At 38.1% G+C, this 11,400-nt stretch overlaps 1 long non-coding RNA gene across 1 annotated transcript; it reads right to left on the bottom strand.

Annotated features, from left to right (window-relative positions):
• Positions 1-351: 351 nt before the first annotated feature.
• On the bottom strand, positions 352-4,842 carry LOC145490273 (uncharacterized). Its single transcript, XR_014049682.1, has 3 exons — positions 4,250-4,842; positions 3,842-3,916; positions 352-1,692 (listed from the first exon to the last, which is right to left on the bottom strand). It is a non-coding gene; the product is annotated as an uncharacterized LOC145490273 (long non-coding RNA).
• Between the last annotated feature and the right edge of the window lie 6,558 nt (positions 4,843-11,400).

The following is an 11,400-nucleotide window of genomic DNA, read 5'->3' as shown; positions in this document are numbered from 1 at the left end:
GAATCAAAATTTTTTCGTTAGTTTGTTTTCAAGATGGTATATGTTGAATTTTTTTTTGGCGGGATAACTTCAAGGGGGTACCCCCTTAAAATTTTTGTCAAAAATGTTGCCAGGGGAAACGCTGTGCAAATTTTTTCCAATTTTCCCGCCAAAAGTCTTAGTATATATAGAGCAAATTTTTTTGATGACACCTTTGTAATTAATTTAATTGAATTTCAATAAATTAATTAACTACTGTAAGTAGAAAATTAAAAATGAATAAACAAGTGAAATGAAACACTTGTTGTGAGAACTTTATTGTTTAAAATATTTTATTTACTTAATAAAGATTACAAAAGAAATGAACACCTGAATGAAAGACTGCATTTAATGACTATAAATTTAGAATTAAATTACATCTTTAAAAAAAAATAAAATAAGAGGCGCATGCGTATTTTAGGCGCCGTATTTTTTCTAAGTTTTTTGGCGGGAAAATTAAAAATTTTTACACAGATGTTAAGAAGTATATTTTTTAAAAAAGTTGGCGCATGCGTATTATAAGCGCCCGTATTTTTTCTAAGTTTTTTGGCGGGAAAATTAAAAATTTTGACAAGGGCTATCCGCAAAGTAAGCTTAAGCAGTCAAGACAATTTTTCAGAAAATATTTAATAAACAAGAGCAATTGATTTTGTACAAAGCAAACTCGACGAAATACGCTCTAAATAACTCGACAAAAACTTAGAAATACTCAAAAAGAAAAAAACTCGTTAAAAACTTGAAAATTCTGGTTCAAGGAAAATCTCTTTTGGTTGAGACATTTTGAATAAACAAGACAACCATTCTAAAATTGGTCCATGAAAGAAAACTAGAACAAAATAGTGATTCTAAACACGAAGGCACACTATAAAAAATTTCTTCTCCAGGAAAACCAAAGAATTACGAAGCTCACCATTCGAGAACTCGGTGAATCATATGATAGAAACGTATGTGACTATTGAACAACAGTGGTGTTAAGCTACACAAACGACCGTTGAGAATATGTTAAAGTTTTTCACGGGAATTATTCAAATTCAGGAAATGTTGCCGTATTTCAACTAATAACTCAGAAAATAAAGAAAGTAAAGTTTCGTTTGGTACCCTGCTGCCTTGCTGTTTACCTAAACAAGCCAACAACATATCAAAAGGCACTTCCCAATCTTTATTTGCTAAATTAACAGTTAAGTCTCCTATTAAAATGCCGTGTATTGAAATTCTCGCACAAAGACTCATCAAGATGTTCTCAATAGCCGCTAGTGTAACGCAACACCGCTGATGCTCAAGAGTCATGTACGCGTCAGTCACACAATTCACAGAGCTCTCGCATCGTGAACAAAGAGAAAACAGTAAAACTGGATTGAAATTTGTAAAAGCAAAGCTGAAGAAACAGTTCCTACAAAACCTAACTGTAAATTAGTTTCAGGTAAGTTCGTTGTTATAAATCACCTTCGTGTTCCCCTTAATTTAATATGCGCAAAAACCTCGCCGATCCTAACATTTAGTCCACGAAAAAAATCCTATCCTACAGGCGCTATGTTTCGGCTTGAAAAAATCTCCCAATCTGCCTTACTTTGGTCCCTTCTGCATTATGTCTTGTCCTAAGAGTCCTGTCTTCTTAATGTTACCACCAGTGTCTTGTTTTGCCTTTATCTTTCCTCAATCGTATGGTCAGAAACCCTGAAAGAATGAAAAAAAAAGTGTTTGATATATCATACTGAGGCTTCGTGTTTTGTTGTGTTTTGTTTTGTTTTTGTAAGTAAATAAAGTTTTCCTCATCCTATCCCATTAACTTTGTTTAGACATTCTCATCACCTGTTTGTTCACAATGTACTGATTTTTGTAAGGAGAAATTAGATTTCAGTCACTTTTGTTACCAATTAAATCGGAAAATCTCCATTAGCTAAATCAGCATTATTTGCACAGCAGTAACAATTTAATTAATAATGGCTATGAGATACTTTCCGATTTTCGTTATTCTTTAAACAGGCAGAAATTTATTTCAATTTGCAGACTGTTCAGTGAGACCAGAGCACAGGCTTCGAATCCAACAATTGAAATGCTTGTAACAAAATGAACGATAATACAGTAGAAATTTGCCATTTTAATACCCAAAAGTATAAGAACCTGTTTAGCCAAGTAAGATCAAGCAGGTTCCAAAAAAATTGTTCCTGCCTTTTGTCACTTTAAAAAGGGCTTTTTTTTTTATCAGAACACCTAAGTTCTAAAGATTAAAGCAGCTCTGCTTTTTAGCCGATTTGAGTCATCAGTTGTCATGTGACAGTTGTGGACATGCTGCGATCAAAGCATTTTTTGCCAGTCAATTTTAAACCATCTGACAGGTAGCAAATGAAATATGCATGGTCACTTAATGCCAGTGGTCAATTTGGATCCGTGTCGAAAAGTAATTTGTAAGTTTCATTTTGGAGTTATACGTCAGTTTGTCAGAAAGGATGTTCAGATCAAAATATGATTTGTCATCAATAATATGGAGCAATCTGTCGGCTGTCAGTAACTTGAAGAATCGTGAAATTTGATATAATCTGCTTGTTTGCAATAGGGATGTTGAGTTCGCAACATGATTTGTCAGTTAAAATTTGGAATCATCTATCAGTTCTCGGAGAGGATGTTGAGAGCAACACATGATTTGTCAGGTAACATTTGGAATCATCTGTCAGAGGTCATTGAGGATGTTGAGACAAAAAGATGATTTTTCAGTTAAAATCATATTGAGATCAACCCGTGATTTGTATGTTAAAATTTGTCATCCTTCAATTCTCAGTAAAATTGTTGAGATCAAAACAAGATTTATTTGTAACGTTAAGAACGAAACATGTTTGGTCAGTTAAAATTTGGACGCATCTGTCAGTTGTTATAATGATGTCGACATGAAAATGTTATTGATCAGTTAAAATCTGTAGTCATCTGTCAGTTATTAGTAACGATGTCGAGATCAAAACGCTATCTGGAGTCATCTGTCAGTTGTTAGTAACGATGTCGAGATCAAAACGTTATCTGGAGTCATCTGTCAGTTGCCATTCTTGGAATTGAACAAATCTTTGAATGTCTAAGACATATTAAATGGCACTGCTTGAGCTTTGGTGACCTATTATTTTCTCTCGTTCTTTTTCTTTTCGGAATGAAAATCTGCCAAAATAAAAAACACTTTTTCGGCCTACTGTTTCCGGCAAATCAAAAGTCGAACCATTTAAAGGTATTTACACTTTCCAACTGGAATTTTCTTACACTTTTCCCTTCCCAAAACTGATCAACAACAAGAAGCCTATCAACATCTTATTTTTCCTTAACCTATCAATAAATTGAAATGCCGACACCGACAGGTGATGAGAATAAATGAACCCATCAAATGGTATGCAAGTGTTGTTTCGGTGAACAATCGAATTCTCAGAACTACCAAACAAACGAAATAAACTGCAAACAGTGTAGAGAATTAATATTTCGAGCTGTGAATCTGTTTGGTATATTATAACTTACAAGTCAACAAGTACGTCTTAGTAAATTTTCGTGAAGCTATCTCTATGCACGATTTTCCGATCCTTCTTGTTCAACCAAAAATAAAAACAACATTCCCGAATAGTTGTTACGTCAGCTTGTCGCTATGACGATGCGTCCTGGTACTCAGCAATAACCGTAACCCTAATTTACGTTTGATGTGAAGTTTATATGAAATAATTCATATAATGCACTCGTTGTGAGTGAAGAAAAATTATCACAAGAATAGGGATCTAGACACGAAAAGGTCCCTCTTAACCCCATAGTACACACAGTTAGAGAACTCCATGAAAGAGCAAGGGAAACGTGAACTGACCTGCGATAGTTGTATTTTGCTCCATCACTGATCTTTCACCTTTCCAGTGTTATCCTCTTTCGACCGTTCCATTGCCTGATAAGATCAAGGACAAATTAAAAGACAATATGAGGTTATCGTAAGGAAACATGATGAAATTTTAGAATCATTATGAAGGAGAAGAGCCGCTATGTTAAAATACAAAATTTGGAACCATTCGGAACTATATAATGAACCGTTTAATTCCATTCCCGTTTAAGTTCTTGATAAGTACTAAAACGTAAGTCTCGGTCACAGCATAAAGTTAGTTGTCCTGTAACGGCATGAACTGTTACCCATTTCAGTTAAAGAAATGTTCCAAATTCTGTGAAATTATTTCAACGGTCTTAGCCAAAATGAGTAATAATGCATAACGTTTTCTACACATACCATGATCAAGTCAAAAGTACTTGAGAATTCGCTTCACAACTTGAGCTCGCTTGCCGTTTCTGGCTCTCATGTACCACATGCAATCTACTTTCGTTCCAGAGGGTTCCTCTCACAGAAGTCTCTGTCTGGGACATGTTAGCCAACGATTCTTAACAGTAGAAATGGCATTACGCGAATTTTTGAAGCAAGAAACCGAACCTCCAAACACCTCGTGCAAACTAGCGAGCAACATGAATATCAAATGAGCGTAAGAATATTTGCAATGCAAATACAGTAATTTCGAAAAATTAAATCATAACTTGGCTCCAAGGCTCACGGGAATAAAACAAAAAAAAAAAAGAATTTCTTAAAACATGAACGGTAAAAACGAACGATAAAATCCGACTTTTCGGAGTAGTCATGACTCCATTATCAAGAAAAAAATATATCAGATCATACAAATTTGCATGATCTGACATAAAAAAGTATTTATTCATCCCTGTACCCCAATGCGATTTGTTTTGTTTTATTCCTTTAAGCTTCGGAGCTAAATTAGAACTGGCTTAATCAAGTTACGCCCTGAGTGACGATGAAGGAGATTAGAGCTAACAAGTTGACAGATGCGGGTAAACAACAACAAGAACAACAAGAACAACAAGAGCAACGAGTTGAGAGCGACTTCGTGTCTTACAATAAGAGAATCTAGAACAGGCTATTTCGAACCATGTTCGTATGCATTCTATGCTATACCAACACGACTATACGTTTCTGCAGACCACAAGATTTTCGAAAGGGAACATCTTATTTCCTTGTTTTCGGTACAGGGTTTTCTTCTGTCCTTAAAACAGACCTTGCGTCTCGAAGTACTTAAGGAACACGTACAAAAATCTGAGTGGTACACAGTACACAGGGATGCACAGACCGAGACATGAAAGCAAGAAGGAACGGATTTCGTAGACCGCTTAGTGTGTCTTCGTCTTATTATATTCGAAAAAACTAGAGTCTACAAAAGGTCACGTTCTCAAATTTATTTCACAAAGCTCATATCATCTCGATGAGATAAATAATTTAAATTGCACGCTGTCAGTTTGAAAGAAAGCCGTAACTAGGATTTTTTTTCAAGATCAGTGAAGGTCCAGCAGGCTTCTAGCCTCTTCCAGGCGTTCAGTTAGTTGGTGCGCAGAGCGAAAATCCCGCACCGTTTTTCGCGCTGCGCCCCAACTAACTGAACGCAAGCTAGCGGACTTCCCAAGGTACAAACTCGCTTCTCGAGTCTGATACACAACGCTACTCGATATCGAGGTCCTCTTGTGCTAACAAGTTACAAACGTAAAAATGAACCAAAAACAGGTTTCTAGTAATAAATTGAAAGCTTGCTTATTCTTTCCTTTTGTCAAATAATACGATGCAAACGCAATATCGAGTTCGACGATCGAAAGCAAATCAATTTTCCAGTAACGATAAAAGCCAAGCGTAAAATGCTTCCGTCGTTTTGCCAGTATTTCCCCGGCACGGATCGAGCATGGTTTCTGGACAGGTAACATATTATCAAGGCTGACCTCAAACGGAACTTCCTGCAACATAAATAGAAATCACAAGTCCATGCTGAAAGGACACTTCTGAAGTGTAGCACATGGGGAAGGAGTGAAAATTACTCAAGCGACTTTTCATTGCATGAATATCTACGCACAGAGGACAGCGGGGTGGGGGAAAGCTATTTTCGTTGGTTAAACCGGGGTAGGCCAGCATCATAAAATTAAAACGCTTTGTTACTAGGAAATAAACTATGTTATTAATCCTAAATGGGGTTAAAACGGAACATAAGGCCTAAATTTTTATCCATATCCAGATGTAAAGCAAAAACTGGTCTTACTACCAACATGACACATAGAGTGTAGCGAAAGAGTGCCAAAATGTGTTTCCTACCCCGACCGCAACTGGAACTTCACGCCCGTATTTCGGCCCGTATTTCACTCAGATGTTCTTTCAGTAGGGTCCTAATATGGTCGTCCTTTCTCTGCTTGGCTGACAGGACCCTTATTGCGATGCTCTTCTTTTTGCGTGCTGTGGCTCCTGTTAATGAGGCTTTCTGTTTCAGATGTTGCTTCAGGTAAAGAAGAAAGAGAAAACCGGGCAGAACCAGAAGATTGAAGTCGGCTGTTTACCTTCATCTTGTCACTGTGTAAAAGCTGTCCAAAACGATTAGCAGCCATGGCATTTGGTGAGGAAGGCATTTTTTTTTTCGAGATATCACCACATCACATGATTTTGGCCTATCAAGTAGTCCAAAATAGGCTAAATTTCGGGCAACTTTGGGTGAACCTACAACTTCCAGAAACTCTTTCAATTTGGTGATAATTTTTTTCACTTACTACTTTTCACTTACTCTAGAGTTCCTTCGCTTCTATGCTATGGCTGCTAAATATCGCTGCCAAATCGATGAGCACGACCCAAATTTTAGCCATTTCCAGTGAGTTGTTGTACAAAAGTGTGGCAGTCTATTTCCAAAGTAACCATTTTGCATATAGTCTTAATTTTCACTGCTACCGATATTCAGTTTAGTTAAAACTGGTATCTACAAGCAAATCAGAGTCATTGGTCTCACAGTCCAATGAAAATCTTCAGTCGTAATTTTTTCCTGGTCAGTGTAGAATGCAGACTGCAGACTGCAGACCAGGGGTAAAATACAGACTGAGGGTAAAATGCAGACTGCAGACCAGGGGTAAAATGCCGACTGCAGACTGCAGACTGTAGCTGAATCATGCTGTAACCGTTTCCATCATTGTGAGTCAACCGTAAACAGGCAAACCAAAGCGTTATTTCTAAAGGTTAACCTGCTACATCGTGATTGCCAGAGTTCTGATCCTCTTCGATTTCTGTTTGCACCTCATCTGAAAAGCAAGATTTAACACCCTGTCAGCAAATCATTACTTTAGACTTGCAACTTCACCAACTTCACTGGACTTCATAAGTGTTCAACACAACACTGACCCCTACTGAACCCCCCTTCCCTACTGACCCCCTATAAAATCAATGGGAAAGAGGAAATAAAGCCAAGAACTATCAGTGGGACCAATTCAAGTTCATTAATAAATTTAACTAACCTGAAATTTCCAAGATGGCAGACGCATTGCAGCTTTCTGACTCACTTTGCCTTTGATTGCAAGTGCAGGTTTTGTTTGCAGAAAAGTTGGAATATCATCAAGTATGGTCTTTGTACTCATCAGCAAATTAAGCAATGAAATTACTGAAGAAACGTTGGCAATATCAACATCCTTGCAATTAACTGTGGACGATACGGACAAGCGAGACATGAACATCAAGTGGAAGTCAATTTTGCATGATAGTTCCAGGTCTCTTGGCAATTTTCCCCAATGGATGTAACTTTCTCCTTGATGCACATATTCGTCAAAAAGACCACGGATTCTTGAGGTAACCCAATCTCATTTGATCAACATTTCTTATAAACTTAAGAAGGTTACAAAAAATTGCCTTTTATTTAAAAAAATGGTGAACAACACAGCCACGAACAACAGGGCATCGACCTTTATTGAGGACAAACGTAACCAATATTCCCAATGTTTAAAGCAATTTATCAAATATTAATTCACTTAATTCTACAGTCAGGGTGCTCGCATTTTTCGCTGGGTGGCAGTAAATGGGTCACTTGTTAACTAATAGTGATTTTTTCGTAGTGAAAATTCATCTTAATCACTTGTGTGACTTCTGGTTAACGTATCGCATGCGTGTCGTCCGCGATCACTGATGAACATGTTCATATTGATAGGGTTTCTTCGTTACTTTCATTGCTTAATTTTCTAATGGATACGAATACCATACTTGATGGTATTGCAACTTATTCTGTTTTCTGCAATCAAAACCTGCACTTGCAATCAAGGAAGAAGAGAGTTAAAAATCTGCAATGCGTCGACTGCACCTTAGAAATTTTAGGTAAGCTAAATTTATTACGAACTTGGGGGGGGGGGGGGGGTCAGTATGGGGGTCAGCAGGGGATCAGCAGTCTTTTAGCCAGATGGGCGTCCAGGCATCCTGTGGGCTGCCACTTTTTAAAGAAGACTGTTTTATCGTCCATATGTCTGCATTACAAATTGTTCATTTGAGTGGGCCCGATAGCACATTTTGGACGCCCACTTTTCAAATCCTAGGTAAAAGCCTGGGGATCAGTGTTTATGCGAACTACAATTCAAACGCGCAACGTTCGAGTGTAGACTGAGCTAAAAGTGGCTAATAGTCAACACCAACTGAAAAGGAGAACGGGTGAGGGGGGGGGGGGGTGGGCGGGGTGAGAGATGAAAAAATAAATAAATAATAAAGCAAGCAGCTCTCTACGCTTCATGTCCTTCATGCTAGGTAAGCTTTACTAATTGCACGTTTAAGAAGAAACAAATCAGCAGGTCACATAAATGAAGGAATTTTTCTGCGAGTATGTTTTGGGAAAATCAGTCAGATATATACATGACGTAATTTGAAGTATGCTGAAAGAAGGCAAGGCATTTGACAAACCGGATTGCCCTGTATGGTGAGGCATAGGTTTTCATTTGAGGTTGCATAAACTTATGCTTAAACCCAATCCCTAGTAACGACAGAGCGGGTTGTTGGGGTATCTGAACTTACAGCTTAGATTCACGTCTATGTGAGTAGTCACATCAAAATTTACAAAAAAAGAAAAAACAGTCATGCATGGCCTTTTGAACCTAGTCTATCAGTTAATGAATGAAACTGACAGGTAATCACCTCATTTGTCAACTGAGCTTATGAGCTTAGCTTACCTCTGTCCAGGTTGTCTTCAGAGGTCAACAAAACGCCTCCTCAGCCTCCTCATACCTCCCTCTGCCGGGTTACGATCTTCAAACAAAGTAAAGCATGTCAGCTATAAGCTTAAGTTTCAAATCAAGTAACAACAACGGTTGAAGCCGTTCTAATTAAAACAAAGAGCAAACCTTTGATTCTTTCTACCAATGTTTTGCACGCGTGCAATATGGTGGAGAAAAACAACACTCGAAAAGATCAGTGGGAAAAATGGTTGTAAGAGGGGAGGGGCGGAAGGTTTGAAGACTAAAGACAACAAACGGGAAAAATTGACTTCCTAGCCATCCAGAGAATTTTCGTATCAATACGTATACATCAAATTTCAGCTAAACCTGCATATACTTCGCAAATTATCCCTCAACAGCCAAATCTCGATAACTCGAACCCTCAAGGAAAATTTATAAAGGTTCGAGTCAGATCGAGTTCGAGTTTATACTGAGATCAACCTGCCCCTCCCAATCTCTAAGGGAAAAGCCCAGGGTACTATTTTGAGACAGTCTGTCTCTCAAATATACACCTTCTTGGCTTGTTCGCACGGAAACTTCTGATATATAGTCTCAGCAGGGTCAACAGGTATCTCTCCGCACCAGTGCATAATGGCACCTTAGTAGCCTAGATATCAGCTGTCTTTCCTGGTCACTCTGAGAGAGCATTGTCGACTGCAAGGTTTGGTTGTTGAATGGGACTGGGCTCTAGTGAAACTTTCTATGTTTTACCGGGCACCGTCCACGGGATCCAGATTAACTTAAGAATTTTTATGCTCGCCGAGGTTCTGCGTGTGTTTTCTGCTGTATTCATAATAAGGTCAACTGAGGATCATGACGTCAGCAGTGTGTACTGTCCTGATATATAAACAATAGCCTCCATTTGGCGCGAAAATATGCTAGGATATTTGCCGCAGACATTATCTGTTCCGAGAAGCGAACAGTTTCCCGAGAGCGTAGCTCGAGGAAAACTGTGAGCTTCGAAGAACAGATAATATCCAAAGACAATTATCCGAGCACATTTTTGCGCAAAAATGGAGGCTATTGTGTTTATTATCATTCAAATCTTTTTCGCAACACGCGCAGTTTTGAAAATTGGGGAATATTCTCGCATGTTTCCCAGTTTTAGCTGGGAAATATTCGGTCACGTGACGTGTTTAGACCTATCGCGCGCGAGCGAAAATATTTGATGGATTATAACGTGCGATATCAAGTCACTGACCTGATATGACCACGATGGTCTCTAGCCTTAGCCGAGCTTGCGTGCGGTAAACACCAAATCGTACCCTTTTTATTGGTACGCTTCGACAGCATATCAGAATCGTTTGGCCTCGCCATGGGTATTTTGGCTCGAAAATGTCTCGCCAAAATACGAACCATGGCTCTACCAAACTCGTCTGATATGCTGCCTTGTACTACCTCAGTGAACCAAAACGCTCCACTTAGGTATAGGAATTGTACTCACTCGGTCCAGCTGCTATTTCTAATCCAGACCTCGACTGAATGCAGTACAAAGCCTTCTGTGAGCGCAAAGAGCAGATTACAGCTCTTATAATTTCGATTTACTTTCTTAACTGTCATATCGAATCAGATAATCGAGTAATGAGGAGATCCTTATTAATTACTTCAGTTTCCCATCAAGCAACAAAAACTCTAATATCTAAATATTGGAATGGCATGGCACGATTGAGGTGACTGACAGCAGTTCTTAACATTTTCTAGCACTTCTACTTTGATGGATCAATACAACCATTCTTTGCCAGCTTACGCTCAATAAAACGAAGGCATCAAACAAATTTCTTAGAAATGAGCGTATGGATAATCTGTAAAGTATCTCAAGAATTACTTTTTTTTCCGCCGGCAGTACTTCGAAGTCAGTTCAGTATAGTGGTGTAAATCTGACACCCTACCCCACCCCTACTCAATAAAGAAAACGATACACGAAGTACAAAAAGACACGAAATACACACAAAAACGAAAAGAAAACACGGCGAAACAGAAAATACATTGAAAAACATAAGCATACCAGTGTAAATAGCAAACGTAACTTAGAGCTCTATTTTACTTTTCTTTGTACTCTGTAGAATATAACGCTACGTTTTGCAACTTATCGTAACGAATATATGTAACTACATATTTTTGTTCTTGTCCTCCATTGTATTGTAAGTATTATCTGTAAGTATTGTAAAGGGAACATAGATATTCAATAAATGGTTTGAACCCAGGAGTATCAATAGCCTGTATAGTGTGATCACTTACTGACACTTACTGACGATCACACTATACGAACTAACCTAGATATTGTTCAGTAAAAGAATAAAAATAGCAAACTACAACTAAAAATATTGGTCAGATTCG

Source organism: Orbicella franksi, chromosome 6, assembly GCF_964199315.1.
Source record: "Orbicella franksi chromosome 6, jaOrbFran1.1, whole genome shotgun sequence".
Lineage (NCBI taxonomy): Eukaryota > Metazoa > Cnidaria > Anthozoa > Scleractinia > Merulinidae > Orbicella > Orbicella franksi.
Note: the sequence above shows the minus strand (reverse complement) of the source record. Positions and strands in the feature narration are given on the sequence as shown.